The following is a 22,419-nucleotide window of genomic DNA, read 5'->3' on the forward strand; positions in this document are numbered from 1 at the left end:
TTACGCCCATTAGATTACACGTACAAAAGGTGGAGATACTATTTAATGTCAGGATTCAAAAATATCTCAACTAACCTCGAGGCCAAGGTTTTTCCAGGACGCAGAACTGAACTATAAGCAAATGCTCCTGAGATCCCCGATTCCTTCTGCACATCCTGTTTGTCACTTCTATGCCTCTCTACTTATTTTGCTTTTCCCCTTGGATAGGCTTCCCTTGACTTTCCTAGAGAAAAAAAAAATGTGGTAGATGATTTGCTAGAAAAAATAGCCGTGGAATTTATGTTCCCCAAGCTTAGCCATTCATGCTTTCAGCCTGACTTTCATGTTCTCATGGAAAAGTCACTGATTGATCCAAGTTATATCAATGTCTGAGCTAGCACTGTTCATCTACTCATTCCCGGTACACTAGAAAGGAAATCTGTGTGGAGATTTGACTTTTTTGGTTTTCTCCACTTACCGCCATGCGGCAGTGATCTAGAATAAGGAGCAAAGGTAAAAGTGCTTTTCTGGAGATCTGAAATAATAGTTGGCTCTCTTGTTATAAACCTGTTTAATCCTTGCATATATTTTCACTTTTTCAAAAGGCAAAATATTGCACCTTGAGGTTATTACTTTTTAGACAAGCATCACTTCTCTGTTTATGGAGGCTTCTGTTCAACTTTGGAAAATGTTGAGTGAAGGAAAATAATGTCTGTTATAGTAACTTAAAAAGATAACTGAATTAAGTTACTGTTTACAAGAGAACTGACTTACACGTCAAACAGTATGGATTCCTTGGTACCAGTAAAGAATTGCAGTTTTAGATATTTACATCTGTTGTGAAATCATCTTTCACAGAATTACTACGTTTATTTAAAGAAAAAAGGCAATGCATTCAAGAGCTCTACTAGTCGTCCCAGTACCGGTTAACACAAGGGGCAAATCTCTCAATAAACAGTGAGTCAGTTAGCAATTTTGAGCTCTTTCTCTAAGCCATCTTGGTCTCAGAGATGTAGTGTCCTCTCCAGTCCCAGATCCATGGGGGGGCACTTCTGCTGTCAATGCTGTTTCAAAGCTGGTCATCTTTTTCTACGGTGATAATGATCTTGGGTATCTGACACACATCACACAAAGTGACATAAGCTTTACAACTTAGAAGCAACATAACAGATTTTGCCTTCTTATCCTCCATTGGCAGGAAGATCTGAATCCTAAGCACCTAATTACCAGCAGAATCTTTTCACCATTTGGTTCCTAAAGTCCCTATAGGCTTGATTCTTATATCAAGACACCTCAAAAGAAATCCCATAAGGGGTACACACTTTACTATCATGAGCCAAAGAAGACTGTAGACTTCAGTTTCAGGGGTCCTCAAACTACGGCCCACGGGCCACATCGGCGGTGTGGTTGTATTTGTTCCCATTTTGTTTTTTTACTTCAAAATAAGGTATGTGCAGTGTGCATAGGAATTTATTCATAGTTTTTTTTTTAACTATACTCTGGTCCTCCAATGGTCTGAGGGACAGTTAACTTACCCCGTGTTTAAAAAGTTTGAGGACCCCTGCTAGATAATAATTCCCAAAGTTATATTCTTTAAACTCTGATTACTTGGTGCTAGGTCTTGACATTTCCTGATATCAGTAGTATCTTTCAGCTGGGGAGATAAAAATGATCAGACAGAAAAAAATTCTTGACTTTAGATTCTGCCTTTAAAACTAAACTGTTTACTAAACATGAACAAATTAAGCCTGTGTTTAAGCTCAGTTTTAAAGAGATGATGGTTTCCTTCCTGTGGTTCTTTGTAATGAGTTTTCTGTACAGATACAAAAGACTCACTTTTAGCAGAATTCCTTCGTCTAAAATGATATACCTGAGAGGTGAGAAGCGAATCAGTTATCAATTTTTGAATGATAGAAAAGTGCCAAAAGTACTTTACTTTCTTCAGGTGTTTCAGAGATTTTTCATAGTAGGATTTTTTTTTTTTTTAAATAACAGACCTAAATGTCTAAGGGTTCATAGGTTGTAAATAACATTTTCGGTGTGTCAAGTTAACCTATATTTGTTGGGGCAGGAAAAGGTAAAAGTGCTGAAAAGGCTACCTCTTCCTTGAATAGCAATGGTTCTCAGCCCTCCAGAATTTTGGAATATGAGGCAGAGCTCTTTTGATTCACATTTTATAAGTTTAGGAAGCAGGCAGACCAGGAAAGAAGAAATGCTTTTATGTTTCTTAAGGCCTAATCTTCCTACCAGCACTTTGCCCAGAGACTTGATTGATCCAGCACTTGCCTTTTGACCACCAGAGCCTATCTCTTCTCCCCCTTTCAGGTTCAACCTCATTCTGATGTTTAGGATTGTAGCTCTTAACGTGGTAGTTCATATGAATCACTTGTGCAGTTTTAAAATGCACGTATGTGTGGGTAGACAGACTAGGAGATTATATAGTTTTTGGAGCTGAAGATCTACATATAAACAACAACAAGGATGTTCTGAGGATAATTCTGATAGGTAGCCTCAGGCCCGATCCAATAAGAAACAAGAGGGAGCCGGAGGCTCCAGCTTATTGAATCATCCTTTCTTTCAGTAGGTTCTAAATTATGCCTCTACAGCACAAGCCAAAGCAAGGTTCCTTGTTTGTAAGTTCCTGTCTTGGTAAGTTCTCTAAAAAACAATTTAAAAAAAATTCACTCCAATTGGATGGAATTCTGTTCTTAAAGTAGTCCAATGCTTGGAGCTCAGTTATTTACTTCTAAGATTTTATGATCACCAAATATGTCAATCCTGATTGCCCAATGTTCACGATTATTTCCTCCATTGACATTGCCACCAATTAAGAAATCAGCACATTCTTTTTTTTTTTTATTGTTGGGGATTCATTGAGGGTACAATAAGCCAGGTTACACTGATTGCAATTGAATCAGCACACTCTTATTTTGGATCCTCCAATAAAGAGTTCTGCCCTAGAATAGTGTCTCTGCACTTTGCATTTTGGTCACCCACTCCTAACCCCGGGGCTTGGATTTCAGCAGCTAAGCTATTAGTTAAGTCTACTCTCTAGAATATGCCTGTCCAGATGGGTATGTCTAGTTTGAGATGGCGGCTACTCTTGTTCTGTTCTGTCTCATTTCTGTTAATCATACCATAATCAGCAGTTCCTTGAGTATTTTAACATTATCCTACTTCACACCATAGAGAAATAGTTGATAGAAGTTGATAATATGCTACTGGAGGCTGAAAAATCACTGAGATTTAACACAAGGACTAAGCAGAGAGGTTATTGACAGCTCAAATATGTAATAGCCTGAGAGAGTGAACACAATACTGGTCAGGAACCAAAAATGGTCAACAATGTGTCCAGTGAGGAGGTGATAACCTGGCACCCTTAGACTATCAATATCAAAATGTTGGTATCAGGCTGACAACCTGCAACTCCTGGTAAATTCCTTGATTTTAGGGAGCATCAGATTTGAAAGTTACTAGAGTGGTGTTTTTTAAACTTTGGTGTTTGAATAGCATAGACCAATACAGATGTGTAGGGTCTAGATATTCTGATTGACTAGGTCTCTGATAGGACCAAGGAATCACATTCTGGAGAAAGTCACCTATGTGATTTTTATACAGCTTGTCAAGGATCATACCTTGAGGAACTCTGAGCACATAAGGTCATAAGATGTCTTAAAATTTGAAACTTCAAATAGAAGCCATATTGTCCTATATATTGGAACATGGGAATATAAGTCTTGAAGCCCAGAAGGCCTCCCAATAACTGTGCCAAATTTGTTAAAAATAATTATATAAGTGCTAAGTTTAGCAATTTAATACATGTTTTGTATGGTTTTACCAAAGTAATTATTTTTGAATTTTCCTCAAATCCTTCGTTTTGTAAGTCCTAAGTTAAAGACTTTTACTTTAATATATTTAGGAAAGAACCTACACCTAAACCAAATGGTCTCAACTAATCATTCTGCCATTTGTTAGTTCTTAAACAGAGCCTCTCTTTATTTGAATCTACTCGGCTTCAGTAAAAAGCACTATTGCATACCCAGGGGTCCAAACGAAGTACATCCCTGATTTGGTGGTTACCAGGCATAGTCAGTAGCCTACTGGCCTACTGCTGTACCAACAATGAAGTAAAAATTAGAGGAAGAAAGTGTGTTATTTCAGTCCTTCAATGATGTCCTTTAATATCTAAGGGTATCTTCCAGTACTGATATACAAAGAAGCTTAAATAGCCAGGCATGGTGGCTCATGCCTATAATCCTAGCACTCTGGGAGGCTGAGATGGGTGGATCTCCTGAGTTCAGGAGTTTAAGATGAGCCTAAGTGAGAACAACACCTGCCTCTACCAAAAATAGAAAAACTAGCCTAGTATTGCAGACTTATAGTTCCAGCTCCCTGGGAGGCTAAGGCAAGAGGAATTCTTGAGCCCAAGAGTTTGAGATTGCTTGTGAGCTATGGCACCACCCAAAGAACTCTGCCCAGGGTGACTGAGACTCTGTCTTAAAAAAAAAAAAAAGCCTAAATAAAGTCATTAAAAAATTAGTGAGCCCAGGGTTCTTAGTTCTTCTCACATGATGGAGTCTTCATTCCACACTGGCTCCAAAGATCTCCAAAATTAGGTCCAATTGCTTCCATGAGGAATAATTCACGTGTCACGGCGTCATGTTCACTCACATGGATCCTTTGTGCTGCTTGCTTGCAAGTTAAGTAGTAAAATGAAACAAAAAATTGAAACTACCTCTCAATCTTCATTCTTAGCAATCTTTAAACATATACTAACAATTGTGGTCTGGGCTAGGTGAGCAGACACTGTAAACTTGGACTACCAAATATTAAATAATTTAGTGATCCTACATGTACTTTCCTTATTGTGGGTACAATCACTTCATTGTTGTAGCTTAAAATGCCTGTGAGGGAGAAACAAGAAAATACAGCTCCCTGGAAATAGATACGTTGGACTGAAAACCTCACTATGCTATTAGTGATGTTTTCATTTTTAAACATGGTTTTCATCATGCCACTGCCATTTATAGACTCCTATGGTGGTTCTCAATTGGCTCTGAAGCCGAATTCAATTTCCTGATCCTGGGTGGTAAAGTTCTCAACTTAACTTGGTTCACCTTTACCTAAAAGTCCCTATTTTCCACTCTGCCGTGTTCACAGACCTCTGTGTACCAAACCTAATTATTTTTGAGAGCTCATGTCTCAGATTTGCCTCTGAGTTTTCACATTGGCTATATTTCCCCTAGAAAAACTTCCCTGTTTTTTTTTTCTTTAACAATTAACACTTTCTTCACTTTTCTTTTTAGAAGTGAAATGACCTTTAAAATGCTTTGGCAAAGGTTTTCACTGATCAATATCATATTCCCCTGTCATGGTGGTTCTCAGCCTCTACTGCACATTAGAGTCACCTGTAAAGCACCAAGACCACATCTGAGACCAATTATATTACAGTCTCTGGGGCTGGGATCCAGGTAACAGTGCTTGTTAATCCTCCCTAGATGATTCCCATATACTTCAAGGGTTGCTAGCAGTCTCAAAATGTTTTTCAAATCTTAATGTGCATAAGTGTTAAGAATGCAGCTTCATGGGCAAGTGCTCCTGTGTGGATTCATGATGGTTCTTCATTTTACCCTTGCCAGCTTCCATAGTCTAAAAAGCACAGGCATTTTAAAATAGTGTTTAAAACCTTACTTTTCTTAACAGGAGAAACAACCTCCTTTTTCTTTACACTTTTATCTTCAATCACAAAGGTAAGGTGAGGATCTTCTTTCATGTGGTGACCTTCAGAGGTGGCCAGGGCAGAGTTTATGATCTACTGCTTCTGTGTTGTATTGAATCTATGGTGAAAATAGTACTGTACTTGGCCCCTTGCAAACATGGAGCATCTGTCTTATTGTACCCTCAATGAATCCCCAACAATAAAAAAAAAAAAGAAATATACTTCTGGAATTTCCCTGGCTAGAATGTTGGGTCAAATATGGGGGAGTGTGAGCCATTGCATTGCTGTTACCTCAAAATTTAACACTGAACTGATGGACTGCCTAATTCATTGATAGTACATGGCTGGCTGTTACTTTTGTACAAGTTGGTATGAACAAAGATCCAAATATCTGGTTGAATGGGAACCTTCAACAGAGCAGGGAAGATGGTGTTTTATCAGAGGCTCCATGTTTTTGGAGTATATTATAATAATAACAACACTGGACAGAGCATGCCACGGCAGGCAGATAGACCCAGAGATTCCAGTTTAAGAGTTCACTGCTATGCTCGCTTCGGCAGCCCATGTACTAAAATTGGAACGCTACAGAGAAGATTAGCATGGCCCCTGCGCAAGGATGACATGCAAATTCGTGAAGCGTTTCATATTTTTTCTCAATATTTTTTGTACCTACTGCTCAGAATACAAACTTGAAATATAAAAAGAAAGTTCACTGCACTACTTTACTGCACCGATTTTGAACAGCTTTTCCAACAGAAATGTGCCTGTGCCTCATTTGTAGTGCTCAGTACCAACGCTAGATGTCTGACCTAATAGGAGTAGGACTTGGCAGCACCCACGGATGACTTGCAGAGACTGAAATATCTCTGGCTATTTAGGGAAATAACAGGGAGTTCAGCAGTGACTGAAAATAAATAGCAGTTTCCCACGGTATGTCCAATGCCCGTGAATATGCTGGTACCCAGCAACTGTAAGCACTTATGTGCATACACTTAAATTAACACTTGCAGACTCTCAAATATGATAGTGAGATTTTGCAGATAAGTGGAGGTCCTTTATAAATCCCTGGGGGTAAGAGCCATAGAAATCTAGGTTTTTACTTTTAATATGATGCTATTTGAACTCATAATGTGCTGGAGACTGAGAGAATTCTGGTAATAAATTAGAAAACACTTTGTATTGGATTTTTTTTTAAGATTTGACAGATGAGGGCGATCATGCAGTAATTTTCTTTCTGGGTCTGACATATTTCACTTAGCATAAAGTCCTCCAGGTTAATCCATATGAATCCAGCTTGTCTCAAATGGTAGGATTTTTTCCTTTTATGGCTGAATAATATTCCTTTATGTATGTATATACATGGGTCACTATGAAAAGTTTTGAGATAAATTGTGTTATGGTGCATTTTTTTTTTACTTCCAAAAAGATAGTCAACAATGTCCTTTCTGATTCAGCCGTGCAAGTTTCAACTTGCTTGGCTTAGAGGTATTGCTGGGAGGGCTTCATTTGTTTCCATCTGCGCAGATTTTACGTTTGTTGATTTTTGTGCATCTTTAAACTTTCGTCATGACCCTTGTAATAGCTACAGATATACGTACTACAATTTCTTTATCCATTCATCTGCTGATGAACATTTGGGTTGTTTACATATCTTGGGAGCCCAGATGATAGCTGTCAGTGAAGAGTTCATTTCACTTGGGTATGTGCCTACAAAGAAGATTGCTGGGTTACATGGTAGTTCAATTTTAAATTTTTTGAAGATCCTCTATACTGTTTTTCATAATGGTTGCACCGAGTTTCATTCCCACCAACACTGTCCAATGGTTTACTTTTCTCCAAACCCTTGCTGACACCTGTTATCTCCTGTCTTTTTGATAACAGCCATCTTAATAGATACTAGCTGGTATCTCATGTTTTTAAATTTCAAAATATTAAGGGGGTACAAATGTTTTTGTTACATGGATACCTTTTATAATGCTCAAGTCAGGGCTTTTAGTTGCCCATCACCCAAATAGTGTTCATTGTATCCAATAGGTAAGTTTTTTTGTTTGTTTGTTTTTGTTTTGTAGTTTTTGGCCGGGGCTGGGTTTGAACCCGCCACCTCTGGCATATGGAGCTGGTGCCCTACTCCTTTGAGCCATAGGCGCTGCCCCCAATAGGTAAGTTTTTACCCCTTTCCTTTTCCCACTTCCCCCTTCTTGATTTTCAATGACCTTTATGTCTCTTGTGTGCCAATTGATTAGGTCCACTTATTCGAAAGCACATATGGTGCTTGTTTTCCCATTCCTGAGATACTGCCATCCAAACTGCTGCAAAAGACATTATTTCATTCCTTTACATCCCTGTATTACTGCTATATATATACTATATATAGTATTATATATATATAAATGTGATTATATATGTGTGCATATATATACATACATATATCACATTTTTTAATCCACTCATGAATTGATGGGCACTTGATCCCACATTTTTGCAATTACGAATTGTGCTGCAATAAACATTTGAATGTAGGTATCTTTTTCATAAAATGACTTCTTTTCCTTTGATACCCAGTAGTGGGATTGTTGGGTTGAATGGTAGGTCTACATTTTTTTCTTTGAGGCATATCTATACTGTTTTTCATAGAAGTTGTATTAATTTTCAGTACCATCAGTAGTGTATAAGCAATAATAGCTATTTTAACAATTAGTGTGAGGGCGGCGCCTGTGGCTCAGTGAGTAGGGCGCCGGCCCCATATGCCGAGGGTGGCGGGTTCAAACCCAGCCCCGGCCAAACTAACAAAAAAATAGCTGGGCGTTGTGGCGGACGCCTGTAGTCCCAGCTGCTCGGGAGGCTGAGGCAAGAGAATCGCGTAAGCCCAAGAGTTAGAGGTTGCTGTGAGCCGTGTGACGCCACGGCACTCTACCCGAGGGCGGTACAGTGAGACTCTGTCTCTACAAAAAAAAAAAAAAAAAAAAAAAAAAAAACAAACAATTAGTGTGAGGTGACACCTAATTATGGCTTTTATTTGTATTTCCCTGATAATGAATGATGAGTATCTTTTCATGTACCTGTCATTTATGTCTTCTTTGGAGAAATATCTACTTAGCCCATTTATTTAATTGGATTAGTAGGGGCTTTTTGTCTTTGTTCGTTTGTTTGTTTTATTTTGCTTTTTGTTTGTTATTGAGCTGTAGGAGCTTATATATTTTGGAAGTTAATCCTTTATCTGATAGATAATTTAAAAATATTTTCTCCCATTCCATAGGTTGCCATTTTTAAAAAATTTTCTCTCTATATATACATGTCTTTATTTGGTTTCCACTTTTTGCCTTCACAAAATTAAAAAGGCTTAAAATTTAATAACAATAACAATGTTTAAGAATTGGACTAGAAACAAAAATCTCATAAAGAACGAATGAAGATAAATACATTAAGAAAAGAAATCAGACAATTGCTGCAATGAAATATTGAGCAATAATAATAATAATGCAAAAAAAGTAACATTCACATTGTCAGATAAGAGTATGTCCATCTTAGAATGCTTTGACTCTGAGGTTCAGTATGGAGTCATCAGTTAACTTCTTCTTATTATTTTTTTCCAAAGTCTCAAAAAACAGACAACTAATATTTATAATTAAAAATAAAAGATAATTTCAAAAAACAGATCATGCCAAATCTTATAGACAATAGAAAAAGAAGGAATACTTCAAAATCATTCTACTTCATCTGGATACACCTGATATTAAAATTGGAAAAAATATATTATTATAAAGGGAAATTACAAACATATTTCACTTATAAATGAGGATGCAATATCCTAAACACCATATTAACAAGTTGAATTAAAAATTAATGTTCAAGTAATGTACTTTGGTCAAAATTAAATCCAATTTATGTGAAAATTAGTCACTATTTTCTTTTCTTTTTTTTCTTTTCCTTTCCCTTACCTCCTCCCTCCTTCTCTGTCTGCTCTCCCCTTCCCCCATGCCTCACCATGTCATTAATTGTCATTAATTAACCTCATATCAAAGTTGAATACATGGGATTCATACTTCTCCATTCCTGTGATGCTTCACTAAGAATAATGTGTTCCACCTCCATCCAGGTTAGCACAAATGCTGGAAAATCTCCATTTTTTTAAATGGCTGAATAGTATTCCATGGTATACATATACCACATCTTGACAATCCATTCCTGGGTTGAGGAGCATTTAGGCTGTTTCCACATTTTAGTGATTGTAAACTGAGCTGTGGTAAACAGTCTAGTACAAGTGTCTTTATAATAAAAGAGGTTTTTTCCTTCTGGATAGATCCCCAGTAATGGGATTGCAGGATCAAATGGCAGGTCTAGGTTGAGTTCTTTAAGGTTTCTCCATACTTCCTTTCAAAAAGGTTGTATTAGTTTGCAGTCCCACCAGCAGAGTAAAAGTGTTCCTTTCTCTCCACATCCATGCCAGCATCTGCAGTTTTGAGATTTTGTGATATGGGCCATTCTCGCTGGGGTTAGATGATATCTCAGGGTGGTTTTCATTTGCATTTCTCTAATAATTAGGGATGATGAAAAATTTTACATGTGCTTGCTAACCATTTGTCTGTCTTCTTTAGAGGAGGTTCTGTTCATCTCTCTTCCCCATTGATGTATGGTTTGTTTGGTTTTGTTCATCTCTCTTCCCCAATGATGTATGGTTTGATCATTGGTTTTGTTCTTGTGGATTAATTTAAGTTCTGTATAGATCCTAGTTATTAAGCTTTTGTCTGATTCAAAATATGCAAATATCCTTTCCCATTGGGTAGGCTGTCTGTTTGCTTTGGTTGTTGTCACCTTGGCTGTACAGAAGCTTTTCAGTTTAATGAAATCCCATTTGTTTATTATTGCTGTTGTTACTACTGCTATGGAAGACTTCTTCATAAAGTCTTCAAAAAGGCATAGGTTGCCATTTCATTCTGTTAATTGTTTCCTTTGCTGTGAAGAATATTTTTAATTTAATATACTCCCACTACTTTTGTTTTTGTTCCTTGTGCTTTTGGTGTTATATCCATGAAATCATTGCCAAGATCAATCTCATGAAGACGGTCTCCCATTTTCTTCAAGAAGTTGTATAGTTTCAGGTTTTACCTTGAAATCTTTAATCCATTTTGAGCTGAATCTTGTATATGATGAAAGATAGGGGTCCAATTTAATTCTTCTGCATGTGGATATCTAATTTTCCCAATGTCATTTGTTGAAAAGATTATTCTTTCTTCATTTTGTGTTCTTGTCACCTTGGCAAAGATCAGTTGACCATCCATGTGCATTCTTATTTAAGGGTTCTTTCTTCTTCTCCATTGGTCTATATGTCTTTATGCCAGTAATATTTTGTTTTAATTAGTGTAACTTTGTAATGTATACTAAAATCAAGAAGTGTGACTCTAGATTCTTTTTCAACATTGTTTGACCGTTTAAAGGTTTTTTGTGCTTCCATATGAATTTTAGGATTCATTTTTCTATTTCTGAAAAAATACCATTAGTATTTTTGATTAGTATGGAAATTTTAACAATATTAATTCATCCTACCTATGAATAGAAGATATATTTTGTGTCTTTTGAAATTTTTTAAATTAACATTTCATGGTTTCAGTGTACAAGTTATTAACTTTCTCAGTTAAGTGCATTCCTATTTTATTTTCTTTGATGCTTTTGAAAATGGAATTCCTAATTTCTTCTTCATATAGTTTATTAGCATAGAGATATAAAACTCATTTTTGTTTGTTGATATTCTATCCTGCAGCTTTACTGAATTCATTACAAGCGTTTATTTATTAGACTGGCAAACATTTTTAAAAATACATGTATAAGCTATTCTGGCCTTGTATTTTTCTTAGACTATTGTTTTGGAAAAACATATTATTTTATATTTTTCTAATAATGTAAACTATCAAGGTCTGCCACATTCTATTCCCATTCCAGATATCAGCCATGGTCCTCCTTCAATTTCAGACTACTCACACTGGATCCAGTGAGAATTTTTCAGCACAGTCAGGAATTAGTTTTTGCAATGCCAGTTTCATTCACCCTCTGGCCTATGGCAGATCTGCTTCTGCCTCTGTCTCTTAGATAACCACCTAGTTTTCCACCCCTATTGGGTTTCTGAAGTCTTATAGATGCCAAGTCCTACATCTCAGCCAGAAAACTGGAATATGTCCTGTGCTTTAAAGTTTTGCCAATTTTTTCTAAGAACCGAGATTATTGTTGTTCATCTGTGCTTTACAATAGACTGCCCTATCTTCAGGGGCATTATAAGGGTCAAATTCTCAAGAAGGGTTTTATCTGACCCTCTCTCCAACCTCATTCCTAATCAGCCCCTCAAAGCAGCTTTGTCAGCCATCGATACACGTATGGAATTGGTCTACTATTTGTTATGGATTTTACTCCTTCTATGTAAGCGCTCTGTCTTTCCATTAGCATCTCTTTGCCTAATTAATACCCTATACTTGTCAGGAATATTACAGACTCCACTTAACAGACATCAAATTCAAACTGACTTGAAAATAAGAAGGGAATTTATTGACTTACAGTTTTTAAAATTCCAGAGAATTCAATTCTCACCCTCTTCACATCTTTCTCTGTGTCGTCTTCATTCTCAGCCCAGCTGTGTTTATCCATTGGGTATCTGGCTACTAATACTCACCCCAGAGCACTACTTTGATAGACTAATGGCTGAGCAAATATTTTTATTTTGTAATAACTCTGGCAAAAATCTAAGGTAACATTCACTGGCTTAGCTTCAGTCACATGTAAGTCCCGAATCAATCACCAAAGCCAAAGAATCTTTTGATGCAAGTCCTACTATCATATAGAAGGGTGGGCCATGCCCATTAGAACTACATGGGCTGTAGGAGAGAATGAAACTCTACTACCCCCAAATTGGAATACTGTATTCTCACCAGAATAAAGAGGAAATGGAAATCGATCACTACCCTTCATTAATAGTGAGAGCATGCATTAATTCACATCAAATATTATTTATTTTGCTAACTGAGACAATAACAAGTAACATTTTTTAGAGCACTTTTTATATGCCTGACTGTGAATAAAAGGTTATCATTATGCCTGGACTTATGGAGACCTTACAGAGAATGCCTTTGAACTCCACAGCATGGTTTCCTTGGAAACAGAAAAAAATAACAGATAAATGTTATGTCTGCCTCTTTTGTTGTATGAAACTGTGCCTGTGTTGATGGAGCTTTGTCTTAGCATGCAGGATTCTGGCCTACATGACTAGGACAGTATAAAAGATTAACAGGGGATAGGCTTGTGGCTTCTGTATGTCAAGGTAACCCACATGTACCTAGATTCTCATGCCCTGGAAGGGTTACTAGGCAAAAGGATCTCTGTACTTGGACAGATACTGGGCCTGCTGATGATCTCTACCTGGTGTTTCTCCTGCCTTGAATTATTCTTTAAAATGAAGCAAATGCAGCATTAGATTGAAGCTTATTTTTGTCTTATGAGTTTTGTTGACATCTCAAACCCCTACTTACAGCTGTGCTGCAGCATGGACACACTCTCTCAAGAGTTTTAAATACAGCATCTTGTTTATTCTTTATGGAAAAGTCTATTTAGGTATTATTTAAAGATGAGCAAGCTGAAACTTGAAATGTTGCACAATTTACTCATGCTCATGCAGGAAAATGTAGAAGAACCACAGGATCAAATGAAGCCAGGTCAACCCAAGACGCTATCCTCAGACAATATGCTATGTGGGCATGTCTGCCCCAGATCACATTTAATCTCTTTTATAGTGATGACCTCAATGGTATTGCAAAGTTTTTTTCCTACTCACATGTGAAGAAAAAGGATGTTGCTTGCTCCTTAGGTGGTACTTTTACTAATTTGGAACATAAATCACATGGGAAATGTTAAAAATGTATTTTCTTATTGACTTTTTTATAGAAGCATACAGCCTGTTTACCTTAGAATCTGATGATGCACATTTGTTTATGTCAAATTTTGGAAAGTTAACTGTGTTCCTGCAGCATTCAAAAAGTTTATTTTTTTTTCTCTTTAACATCTTTCCTACGAGATTTCTTTTTTTTTTTTCTTGACTGAGATTTCCACCCACACAGGATTAGCTAAAATCCTTTGTTAGGTGCTTTTCTTACTACCTATGAAAGTGTTGTGTTCTTCCTTTTCCTAATTAGAAACCATCCATCTGGAAGTTTTAAAGTTTGAATATCTTCATGCTGTAAGTTTTTTTTTTTTATTTTTCAAGTATGTCTTTGCTGATGTAGGCAACTTGTTCTTTTGGGTGCAGACTATTTGGAAAGCAGGCAGTAAAAGTAACAGTTGATCTATCAAAATAGTACCTTTACCTAATATTTAAGTTATATTTAATAAATTCCAACTGTATATTGTAATTAAGGTAAAATGGACTGTTTTGGTAATTTTAACATTTATAAAGACGATAACAGACTTACCAAATTTCAAGGATCTGAATGGAAGCGTCAGAAGTCAAATAACTAAAAGATGGCTTATTTAATTTAGGTTTATGAGGAGCAAAACAGGCCCTTATTATTATTTTATTTATTTATTTATTTGCAGTTTTTGGCCAGGGCTAGGTTTGAACCCGCCACCTCCAGCATACGAGGCCAGCGCTTTGAGTCACAGGCGCTGCTCCAGGCCCAGGCCCTTATTATTTACCTCAGAACTTTATTTGGCTGAGTCAATCCTAATCAGATTCCATCTAAGCCTGCCAGTCTTAAAGTAAAAGAAGTAGGAACTTCACTAAAAGTTTCCAAATCGTATTAAAATTGTCCCACATAAAATCAGAAGATTCACTGGATTGAATTTATCTCTTTGGATGTGAAGATGATCCATTAGAAAAGTAGCCAGGGATCGTGTTTGAAATCTAGAAAAGCAACACAGAGTGGTTTGGGATTTTGGGATTCTTGTTTGTGTGGTACTATTTATTATTCACAAACATTTAAGTGGCTCTAGGTGCTCTGTCATAGGAAGCAGTGACGAGGAAAAACCAGATCCAATAAGGGAGCAAATGGGAAATAACTGGCCCTGGTTTTGCGTTAGAATGAGCACTGCAAAATAAGGATTTATTAAAACACATAGAAAAACATAGAAATTCACCTATTTCCGGATGTAAGGGAAACACAATGGTCAGGCCTTTCTTACTGTAATTGACAAGACACAGCCTGTTTTCAGTCAGAGGTGCCTGTCTTTGCCAGTCCAAATGATGTTAAACCATAATAGGTAATGAGGTTTCCAGATAAATTGTAGCTTGAATATGGGTTTAAGAAGCAATTACTTACTTTAAATATTAATGGTAAAATTTAGAAAGACTATCAGTATGATTAAATTTTATTTGGACTACAATTAAAAAAATAAAAACAGCTGGCCAGGTGCGGTGACTCACGCCTATACTCCTAGCACTTGGGGAGGTCAAGACAGGCGGATTGCTTGAACTCAGGAGTTCGAGACTGTCCTGAGCAAAAGCGAGACTCAGTCTCTACTAAAACTAGAAAAACTAGCCAGGCGTTGCGGCAGGCGAGTGTACTCCCAGCTACTCTGGAGGCTGAAGCAAGAGGATTGCTTAAACCCAGGAGTTTGGGGTTATTGTGAGCTGTGACACCATGGCACTCTAGCCAGGATGACAGAGTGAGACTCTGTCTCAAAGATAGATAAATAAATAAATACAGCTGCCATATAAAACATTTATCAACGAATTGTTAGGACCACAGAATTATTCCTTTTCTTATAAGTTGCTATACAGTGTTGAATTGGTACAAGGAACATATTTTTTCTGATTGGTGCATTATTTTCTCAAGTAGTATGAGATTAAAAAACGCTTCCAAAGGTTTTCCTTTTTATCATTATTTCATGGTCAGTTATATTGCTTTGGGAATACATTTCTTAAAAGGATAGTTGATATTCAGAATCTAATTTATACATGTAAGAATTCACAGCTCCCAAAGGGAAAACATTTGCGTAGATGTAAGTCCTTACTGTCATACGACTTCACTAGGTACTACAACAGAGAGATTTTGTGTACAGATTCTGGAGCCAGCCTGCCTGGATACAAATTCCAGTACTGACACTCGCTGCGTGACATTAGGCAAATTACTTAACTTCACGTGACATTTTTCTTATCTATAAAGTGGAGATTAAAATAGTACCTGCCTCATAGTATTATTTTAAGCAGTCAACAAATGTTAGCATTATAGAATATTGTAAGATCCTCTTTTAGTTCTATATTTTTCCAAGTGAATCCATAAAATTTGATGTATGAAATAAGAAAAGGTTTATTTCTCATTAGATCGGATCTCCTATTGTATTTATTTATTTATTTTGAGACACAGTTTCACTTTGTCACCCCTGGTAGAGAGCTGTGGCATCACAGCTCACAGAAACCTCAAACTCTTGGGCTCAAGCAATTCTCTTGCCTCAGCCTCCCAAGCAGCTGGGACTGCAGATGCCCGCCACAATGCTCACCTATTTTTAGAGACGGGAATCTTGCTCTGGCTCAGGCTAGTCTCAAAATCCTGAGCTCAGGCAATTCACCTGCCTCAGCCTTCCAGATTGCTAGGATTACAGGCATGAGCCACTGCACCCAGACCTCCTATTTGTTTTTAAGGTAAAATGATTTGGCTCTATTTTGAATTAGAATAATATAAAAGCATCATATTAATATTACCAAAATTTCAAATATCTATTTACATTTAATATATTTCATTAATTTATTTAGTCATTCATTCAAAAGATTGTGCAGTGAAATATGCTATTGCTCTAAGGAATAAAAAGTGAGCAAAATGTCTAGGATCTTCCTACCTGGCAAAGGAGAGAAAATCATGTAAATAACCACTGAAAATGATTTTGCACAAGGTAAACAGTAAAGCTATGATTCATGTATTCACAGCAGCATCTGGTAAATACTAATTCATTCTAAAATTTAGAAAATCTTGTTTCTTCATGACGGATTTGACATTTCATAATTCATTTCAGAACTGAAGGTTTTGTTCTCATCTCAAGGGACTAAAATCATTTACATAAGGGTTAGGTTTTAATATCAGTATACACAATATCATTTGAAGTCAAAATTGCCTTTTATTATTCTTAGGATTATGGGGGTGGACTTTGTGTAGACATTCCATCTCACAGATAGCTTTTCCTTAGAATTTTTCTAAGAAGAGCTCTCTTTCTTCAGTTCAGCAACAGATTAAGTAGTTGGCTTATATTTAAAGATCATGCTGCCTAAAAATGTATACTTTAAAAGCTGTAGTCACTCTCATTAACAGCAAGAAGCTTACACAAATAGAAGAATCAGAGATAAGGTAGATTAAAGGAAGAGTAGATTTATAACTTCTACTGCCCTCTTATTTCATGGCACATTTGGTTCAATAGAGTCACTACAGAATCACCAGCACTATTTTAATTGTTTTTGATTCTTTCATTCTTCCATTCTCCCCAACTGTCCTGAGTGTATGTGTGTATGTGTACATATATATTATGTATGTGTACATGTATATATAATGCATTTGAATTAGTACGACTTAAATGCACATTCATTGTGCTCCAACAGTATAACATAAGGATAAAACCACATAGCCTGGAAGAGATGCATGGCATACTAAGGATACAGCCCACATGGATTGCCTTGACTTCATAATCTCTTTACTTTGCTTGATACACATGAGATGCAGTATTTATCAGTAATTCTAACCTTAAGTCATCTGAGGAGTGCCCAGATTAGTCTCTCTTTATTATCAGAGCATGTCATAACAAGGAACAAAAGCAATGAAAGATACGTCTATTAAGACCTGTTATTATTTTTGAGATTCTCTTCTGAACCTATATAAACAGTGGTAATTGACGGCCAGCTCTCTTTTCTCAAGGAGGTCTGGAGGTACTGAAATATAAAGATATCTTAGTGGTTTTTTTGTTTGTTTTTTTTTTTATTTTTTTTGCTTTTCTGAATGCATCCGATTTTTTTATATTAAATCATAGCTGTGTACATTGATATGATCATGGGGCATCATTCACTAGCTTCACAGACTGTTTGACATACTTTCATCACACTGGTTAACATAGCCTTCCTGGCATTCTCTCAGTTACTGTGCCAAGACACTTACATTCCACACAGAGTCTCACTCTGTTGCCCCAGGCTGGAGTGCCATGACATCATAGTTCACAGCAACCTCAAACTCATGGACTCAATTGAACCTCTTGCTTTAGTCTCCAGACTAGAATTACCACAAATTACCACAACTCCAAGGTAATTTTTTCTATTTTTAGTAGAGACAGAGTCTCGCTCTTGTTCAGCTGGTCTTGAACTCCCAAACTTAAGCAATTCACTCGCCTTGGCCTCCCAAAGGGCTAGGATTATAGGCGTGAGCTGACATGCCCAGCCATCATTTTAGTGTTTATATCAAGTGGTTTTTAGCAAGAAATTTATGTGTCTTAAATTGCAGACTATTTAATTTTTGAACAATTTTTAGGAACAGACGAAATTTTCCATGTGTTTTAATGAAAGGTTTACATCCATTTAAAATGATACCCTTGTTGTATAGATCGACAGTGAAGGAAATCAACCATAACATTTTATAATTAAGAATAATGCAGGGGTGTAATCTTCATTGCTTGCAAAACTTGAAAAATCTATTAATTTCTCATTAGTTGCGACATAATGACTCAACTCCTTAAATGGGAAGAAAAATAAACTTCTTGAACCATTTTTAGTGATAGCGACCCAGCATGTGTTATTAATTTAAAATGTTTCTTTCGGTGATTTGATTGTGTTTTATGATATAACCTATTCAGTGAAATGGAAATGTAGAAAATGTTTCATTTGATTCCTAAATGAGGGATAATGTAGGTCATAAAATTTCTACTAAAATGAGTAAATTGCTCTTAAGAAAAAGTATGTAAAGAATTCACAAACTGAAATAAGCCTCTGTATGTATAAATAAATATATATATATATAAAAGAATGCTTGACATCTGCAATAATTGATTGTATTTATTGACTTTATATAATTAATTTTACTGCCCCTAAATCATATATGGATTAACCTCTTCTTATATACTTAAATTCAAATTTACATAAAAATTTTAAAACAAAAGGAATTATAACCACATGCCAATCAGACTTCCTAAAGCTAAAATGCCTGAAAATTTCAAGGACTGTTGAGAGTAACTGGAACCTTCATATCTTGCTTGTGGGAGTTTATATTCCTATAATTGCTTTGGAAATCTCCTTGGCAATATCTTCTAAATAGGAAAATATATGCCTTTTATGACACATAAATTCAACTTCTAAGTAATGTGTGTGTACATGCATCAAAAGATATACACAAAGCCATTCATAGTAGTATTCTTTTTTTTATTTTTTTTCATAGTAGTATTCTTTACATGTCCTCTGAACTGGAAGCAATCTAAATGCACATCATCCCTGGAAAGAATAAACAAATTATGGAATATTCACACACATATACACTACACAATAAGAAGGAATAAATTACTGTCACGTGCCATACATGAGTAGGCATAATATAATGTTGCTATTGGCTTGGCGCCTGTAGCTCAGTGAGTAGGGCGCCTGCCACGTACACCGAGGCTGGAGGGTTTGAGCCCAGCCCCAGACCTACTAAACAACAATGACAACTGCAACCAAAAAATAGCTCGGTGTTGTGGTGGGCACCTGTAGTCCCAGCTACTAGGGAGGATGAGGCAAGAGAATCACTTGACGCCAAGAGTTTGAGGTTGCTGTGAGCTGTAACGTCACAGCACCCTACTAAGGGTGACATACTGAGACTCTGTTTCAAAAAAAAAAATAATGTTACTATTTATTGGAAGAAGCTAGACAAAGATTATACACTGTGTAACCTTATTTATATAAGGTTTACAATTAAGCAATACTTGTTAAAGGTGTTAAAATTAGGACGGTGGTTACTTTTACTATGGCACTTAAGACTCTGTATGTGGGCAAGAGGGGAAATCCCAAAGGTACTGGTAATGATTATTTCTTAATCTTGGTAGTAGCTGTGTGGGTGTGTTACCTTACTGAAAATTTATCAAGCTGCCCAATCAAGATTTGTGTACTTTTCTACATATATGTTATATGTTCATAAAGGATTCATTTTTCAAAAAGAAGCACATCTTGTTTCTCAAAGTGATGATCTCCTGACAACCAATTTTTCACAGTTTCTGAAACAGCTGCTTAATGACTCTAACACCTTCTTATGACTTCCCATTATTTTTCATTTTTCAAGTCATGGAGGAATTATTTTAATTTTTTCAATTCCCTCAGCCTGTTTACTTACTATTAATTCCTTTATGTGGGGATCAGACAGGAGTCCTTAGAGAATTTAGACAGCCTGTCTTTATTCTTATATCTGCCAAAAGAAATTTTATGTTACAAACCTTGATTATTGATTCTTTCCATGACATTTAAAGTGATATCTTTCATAAGAACTTTGCTACTACCTTTCTGCCCAGAGTAATTTACAGGAATCATGGAAATTTTGAAATTAGATTGGAGACCGTTTGTCCCAAACCACATGTTTCTTATAACAGAGGGAGTTTTGAACAGTGTAAGGTTATTCCTAATCCTGGCAATAATACTTAAGAATAATGAAAGACTTAATGGGTTGATCTATTAGGTCAATTTTTCAAATCAAAGGTGAAGTTTTTTTTTTCCTTGAAAATCAAGGTTATGTCTGTCTATAGGCATGCATCAAGCAATGAACATGAGTTCCTAGGCAAGGAAGGCCTCCCATGGGAAGCACAGGGCATACTTACTCAATTGGAAACCCTTTTAACAAAGGAATTGCTTCCTCATGAGCTGTATTAAAGCAACTTCCCATTACAGAAGCATGCTAAACTACCTCTTGGGCATTTTGCCAATTTTTTAAGCTGCATTTCAGGAGTTTCATATAAAAGGTGTTTTTCTATGAAACAGTTCAAACACTCTCTAGTCCTTCACTCTCTCTCCTTTTCTTCTTTTTCCAATCCCTTACAGACACCATCAAGGTTACCCAACTTCAAACATTAATTTCTTCTATAACTCTTATCAAGTCTTAAACAGGGAGATATGAGAAGCAAGAAATTAGATGATGGAGCAGAGTTCCTTTGTGATTAGAACCAGTGAAACTTGTGTAAAATGCAAGTCTTGTCAATATTATTTATACTTTTGTCTTATACTAAATTATAGACTATAAGATAAATAAAATGCACACAGAGTAAAAGATGAACAGCATGACTTGGGCACAAAGCAAATTTAACCATAAATACAAAGAAATCCATTCCAATATTATTACTGGATTCAGTACTAAGTGGCCAGACATGGCTATAGGATGATGCATCTGACTGCTAGATGTCCCCTCTAAATATGGTGGACTTTTCTCCTTGGTTATATAGGCCAACCCAATGTAGACCATATTTCCAATTCTTTTGTGGCCACATGGCTGCTCAACTAAATTCTTGCTAATAAAATATAAGCAAAAGCAATTTTTGCTTTTTTTGGATATTTTTTCTATTTCCCCTTCACACAGGCTAAAAGCCAAATGAGGCAGTGACCAGCAGTGACCATGTCCAAGAGAGCTGTATACTAGGGAATGATGTGACACCAGCACGGAAAATACCTATACCTCTGAACACCTTGATGGAGCTGAGCCACACCTCCAGCTGTTATTGAACTCACCTGAGAAAGAAATCTACTTCTGTTTACTTTTAGCAATTGTTTTTATTTCTGTCATAAAAGCAAATCTTTATACTAACTAATCCAGAAGGGATTTTGTTGTTTTTCTTGATGAATATTTTTTATTTGCCTTCAACTTACAGAAGGAATATGAAAGAAATATTAGGTGATTCTCATGATATCAATCCTTTCTATTGTAGGATATTTCTTTTATCAGGACCATTCTCCATAATCTGTTTTATGATAGTCACAACAATCATGTGGTGGCAGTTAACATCATTTATTATCCTACTTTACAAATGAAGAAATAAATTCGTTGACAGCTGAACCTTGATCATTCCAAATTATCTCAGGAACCTGTACAAGTTCAGAGGAAATGTAGTTGGATAATTGTTTACTAAAGCCAATCAGAGATATTTTATTGAATTAAAATCTATAATTTTAATAGTGTTTCTCTTCCTTTTGGGGAACTTAATTCATATGTAATTTTACTGCATTCATTTAGCAACTAATTTATATGTTTTAAATAAAATTATCAATTAAAAAAATTAAGTCATTCTGTTGATCTAAGGGAAATGAATTAGGTAATTTATAGAAATATCTGTACTCCCGCATCCATTGCAGCATTTTTCACATAACCATAAGCTATTTCTGACACTTTCAACTAGTTAAGAGTCCTGAATTATAGTATACTTATAAAGCAACTACAATAATGCCTCATCTTCCTGAAATTTTAACTAAGCTGTATTGAGTATTACTGTCTAGGAAAACAAGTAGAGTTATTTTTCAGTTTCCAGTTATAATATATATTGACTGAAATACATAATTGAACGAGAGAATTGCAACACAGGATAAAGAAACCGGACCAGAAGTAAATTAAGTCTCTGAAAATTAACTAGTGGATTATATTTAACAGGACATTTGAGCTTTCAGAGCTTCAGTTTTTCTAGTCATAAAATGAAATGATTATCTCACAGGGCTATTATGAGAAAAAAATGGAAGTACACGAAGTAAAGATATTATGCATCTTATGAAATATAAAATA

General features: G+C 36.0%; 1 non-coding gene across 1 annotated transcript; it reads left to right on the plus strand.

Annotated features, from left to right (window-relative positions):
• The first annotated feature begins 6,244 nt into the window (after positions 1–6,244).
• Positions 6,245–6,349, plus strand: LOC128578683 (U6 spliceosomal RNA). Its single transcript, XR_008377823.1, has one exon. It is a non-coding gene; the product is annotated as a U6 spliceosomal RNA (small nuclear RNA).
• The last annotated feature ends 16,070 nt before the right edge of the window (positions 6,350–22,419 follow it).

This window comes from Nycticebus coucang, chromosome X (assembly GCF_027406575.1).
Source record: "Nycticebus coucang isolate mNycCou1 chromosome X, mNycCou1.pri, whole genome shotgun sequence".
Classification (NCBI taxonomy): domain Eukaryota; kingdom Metazoa; phylum Chordata; class Mammalia; order Primates; family Lorisidae; genus Nycticebus; species Nycticebus coucang.